Source organism: Oratosquilla oratoria, chromosome 5 (assembly GCF_046742065.1).
Source record: "Oratosquilla oratoria isolate Oo_2021 chromosome 5, ASM4674206v1, whole genome shotgun sequence".
Lineage (NCBI taxonomy): Eukaryota > Metazoa > Arthropoda > Malacostraca > Stomatopoda > Squillidae > Oratosquilla > Oratosquilla oratoria.
Window position 1 is genome coordinate 12,333,664 of NC_134781.1, and position 5,218 is coordinate 12,338,881.

The following is a 5,218-nucleotide window of genomic DNA, read 5'->3' on the forward strand; positions in this document are numbered from 1 at the left end:
GGCGATACGGACTCTGTACCTCACCACGTTGGCTTAATCCGGCTTGGTAAGACTGTATGTCCGGTGAGTTGTGCATGTGAAGTCTTTTGGGTGTGTTGAAATGGGTTTGGTTGTGAATGAAGTCTGAAATCAGTATAATCATCTCGACCATACTGTGATATGACCTAAAAAGCGGAGGCGGCACAGGACAAACTATTAATAAAACAAATATAGATGTGTAGGAGTAAAGTTGCAGGAAACAGGCGAGTGTGGAGAAGAAAAAGAATTAATCTTTGATACGATGACACAGACACATTTTTTTTCTGTACTCTTTTCACCATATCTAACATTATCATTCTCTCCTCGAAAAACGTAAATTATCCATCACTATTGTATATTTGATATGTGGTAATAAAATAAGTTATATATCATGAAGATTATGTAGTTTGCAAAATGACCAATAATCCAGTGACCTGAATCTGAAAACATTCATTCCTGATCCTCCCTTGAAACCCTAAATTCCTCCCATAATGGAGGGTTAAGGGGTTTAAAAAGGGTGTAACCAAGGGGGCTTAGCGGATGATGTAATCCTTTTTGGTTTTGGTGTGTTTATTGGTAGGTAACTGTGGAAATCTACAGGTTGGGATATAATATACCAAAAGGTTGTCACATAGGAAATGTGTCTGTTATAAAGATATATATCATATGTGTTTTGTTACATTGTAGGGGTTTAGTAATATTATTTGTGGGTGTGGTTAGTATGTATTGGAGTTACGATAATGTAGTTTGGTAGGCATAAGGAAAGGTTAATAAACTGTCTGGTGATATTAGGTACTTCCTTGCTCGACGGTGGCGTGATGGCGTTGTTGTGATATGTACATTCTCTGAGGGTTCATTGATTAGGAAATGTGTAGTCAGCAAGATTGCTAAAGGCTAGCGCCTTTATGTACGTTGGGAAATACGAGTCATGGCGTGTTACCTATCGGTATTGTTAGTAATGGTACATGGATGCAAAGGGTGAGAGGGCAGGACTCATAGTGATAGATTTAAATTGGACAAATTTAGGTTTAAGAAGGAAATAGGCAAGAAATGGTTTACCAACAGAGTGATCATCGAATGGAGTAGACGAGAGGTTTTGAAGGCTGAAGGAAGATACAAATGGAGGTAAGAAGCGTTATGAAAGAGGGTGTGGATATCATTAGGAGAAAGCTTGGTATAATAATCAATAGTATGAGAAGCAAGGAGAATGGTCTCAACTTAACTTTTGGAGACGGGCAAGCTACTGTTACACTCGTGGTTAAACGTCACTGCAAACACGAGAAATGGAGAAAATAAATGGAAACACTGATGCAACACAAATAATACCCCAAATTTCCTTCTCACATAGATGTATGGGATGTCGATGACTACTTGCCAGCCACTGTGAGGCTGAGAGTTCCTTTGTCAGTGGATCTCGAGGAAATAATCATTATTAACCCGTAAAATCCGACGACCCCTCAAATCAATCCGTCTCATATAACGAATTTATGACCGAAAAATCGAGTCTTACCAAATTGAATAAAATTATGCTTAACTTCTTTGGAATACTCAGGCGCATCGGCCAAGACACATAAAAATCATATACCCACTCTAGGATGGCCATGAGAAAGGTCGGAAATTGTAGATCTGGTGCGAGAATTAGTAGCTGCAACTTTTACTACCAGACTCGTGGGGCGTGCTACGGCGTACTCAGGAGATCCTGCACGATGATTGGTATCAGCGCAGTTTGGTTTCAAGCACCTTTTGCACCAGATAGATAGAGCAAGTTCTTAGGGACACCATAAACGTGCAGAAAAAATTATTTGGTGGATTTGGCATATGGAAGAGTGGTTGAAGGTGTATGAGTCTTTCTGTGCATGGCTGATTTTGTACACACTATTGCGTAATGGATCACTGTCACTCGCATACAAAAGATTGCTCTTAGTTCCTTGAGGCATGTTTACAGTATTATCACACTGATTGAGGTAGATAATCCCGATAAATAAGATGCAAAAAGCACTCCCGAGTCACCACGTGTATCAACGCTCTACCGCGTGTATGAAAGCACTAACTAGCATCGTGGCATTCTCTGGGCAGTGTTGATAAGTCAGACAAACTTCCCTAAAAGTATGAGAACGCTACCAAATCTAGCGCGATTTCTGTAAGGGGTTGAATATCGTGCCGCCCGGGCGGCATATCGGTTCTCCCCAGTGCTGCCTCCCGGGCGGCATATCGGAGTTAACGGGTTGATAAGATAAAAACAGGAATGTGTACATATATATTCCTATACCCACATGTAATTTCTCTCTCTCTCTCTCTCTCTCTCTCTCTCTGTCTCTCTCTTGTAGAAAACAACCATGATTACACCTAAAGAGCAACATTTCTCTCAGGAAAGAACATGAAGCTGTAGACAATGCTTGCTGCAGAATCGAACTACACGCTTAACCAGTGTACCACTGCATCGAACGTTATCTAACCCGCACCTTGATATGGGAGTGCATGCTCGTGTCTTTCAACAGAACCAAGAAGTAGCCTCGAGATCGGGTGGCCTCGAGGAGGTCGTCCTCGTTATCGATGGGTTTCTCGTACACGGGGATCAGCAGGTACGTCATCAGCGTGGACGAGTAGAGAACTGCGAATGAGGAGAAAGGAAGAGGATGAATAGAAATTATATATATATATATATATATATATATATATATATATATACATATGTATATATATTTATATATATATATTATGTATATACATATATATATATATATATATATATATATATATATATATATATATATAAAATTGAAGGCAAAAGAAGTTGACGAGGAGAAATGGGAGAATTTTACGCCTTAACGTTTCGACCCGCAGGGTCTTGTTCACAAAGCTAACAACTCAAACATAACCGGATATCTTATACACGGACGGGTCATCTTATGGGACGCTTCGGAGAGCTTGTTATTTTATCTGCGTATTCTTTTATTATTAATAAGCTTGTGGCTTTTGCTAAACATATAAATCCTTCTCTATGGTTAATGTTGTTATTAGTGTTGATATATGCTGCCTCAATTGTCTTTCTTAGTTTCTTGGATGATCCTTTATTTAATACGGTTGTGTTGTTCCAGTCTGGAAGGTGACCATGTTTATCCACATGTATTACTATGTAAAAGCCCATAGGACATCTAACTCCATAGTAATACATGTGGATAAACATGGTCACCTTCCAGACTGGAACAACACAACCGTATTAAATAAAGGATCATCCAAGAAACTAAGAAAGACAATTGAGGCAGCATATATCAACACTAATAACAACATTAACCATAGAGAAGGATTTATATGTTTAGCAAAAGCCACAAGCTTATTAATAATAAAAGAATACGCAGATAAAATAACAAGCTCTCCGAAGCGTCCCATAAGATGACCCGTCCGTGTATAAAATATCCGGTTATGTTTGAGTTGTTAGCTTTGTGAACAAGACCCTGCGGGTCGAAACGTTAAGGCGTAAAATTCTCCCATTTCTCCTCGTCAACTTCTTTTGCCTTCAATTTTATTTGTCATAATATAGTCAATATATATATACTGATGACCCGCTTTCGGAGAAGAATAAGCGAAAGTATAAAGATCTGTATATTTCGATCAATAACTGTGATTCTCTTCAGTATTATTTTACAAATGTGCTACGACATAACTTTGTTGTTATATATATATATATATATATATATATGTATATATATATATATATATATATATATATATATATACGAGAGAAATTTGCTAGTAACAGCGACATCAAACTGATAATTTTTATGGCAGTTGCATGCAAGATTCGAACCCACTGCTTTCGGCCACCCGTAAGATCACCTTCACAGAGCCTTAATCCACTACACCAACAGAGACTGTAAAAGCCTTGAAACTTGGAATTGAACTGATTCCCGAGGATAGGAAAGATCACTAATCTGCGACTCAATTCCTGTTTTACACAATGCCCAAGCCCACCAGTTGGCAAGGGGTAAGGATCGGAACAAATCTTTTTCACGTTTTTCGCCATTGTAACTATGAGAGAGATTCGCTAGTAACAGAGACATCAAACTGATCATTCTTATGACAGTTGCATGCAGGGTTCGAGCCAACTGCTTTCGGCCACCCGTAAGATCACCTTCACAGAGCCTTAACTCACTACAACAACAGAGACTGTAGAAGCCTTGAAACCTGGAATCGAACTGATTCCCGAGGATAGGAAAGATTACTAATCTGCAACCCCAATTCCTGTTTTACACAAGGCCCAAGGCCACCAATTGGCAAGGGGTAAGGATCGGAACAAATCCTTTTCACGCTTTTCGCCATTGTAACTGTGAGAGAAATTTGCTAGTAACAGCGACATCAAACTAATAATTCTTATGGCAGTTGCATGCAGGGTTCGAACCCACTGCTTTCGGCCACCCGTAAGATTACCTTCACAGAGTCTGTTGGTGTAGTGGGTTAAGGCAACTTTCAACTAAATTTAATTGAAAGTTGTCTTATTAAAGTTACAAATGATAACAACTTTAACCTTAACTTAGGATTGTATAAGATAGATAATTATATTTGTAAGGAAATAGCCAATAATTACAAAATGTAAGAATGCTGGACGTGTGACCCACGCCCGGACAATTCGTCCACTACCTTTCCTAGTGTAGTTCCTTATGCTCTTGTCATACTATATTATGTTTGCTGTACCCTCTTTCTTTGTAATTTACACTGAAGATGTAATATACGAAAGCGCTCTGCTCCGTTTGTTTATTTTCTTAAGTGGTTACCTTGCATTTATAAAACACACGTTCCTAGTGTTTATATATATATATATATATATATATATATATACATATATATACATATATATATATATTTATATATATATATATATATATATATATATATATATATATATATATATATATATATATATATATTGGAAGTTTGGGCCAGTGATGATCATAGTAGTATATGTGTGTGTGTGTGTGTATGTGTGTGTGTGTGTGCAATAGTAAAAGTAATAGCTATAATAATTGTCATAATGATGATAAAGTTAATAATAATAATTGTAATAATAGTAATGATAATTAAGATAATAGTTCGGAGTTCGGTATGGCTCGGTTTGTGTAATGCCCGGGTGGAGTGGAATTAGTGTCCAGAGCGTACTGGCGAACATGTGAGAATAGTGGCAGCCACTTACCCGCGATGACAA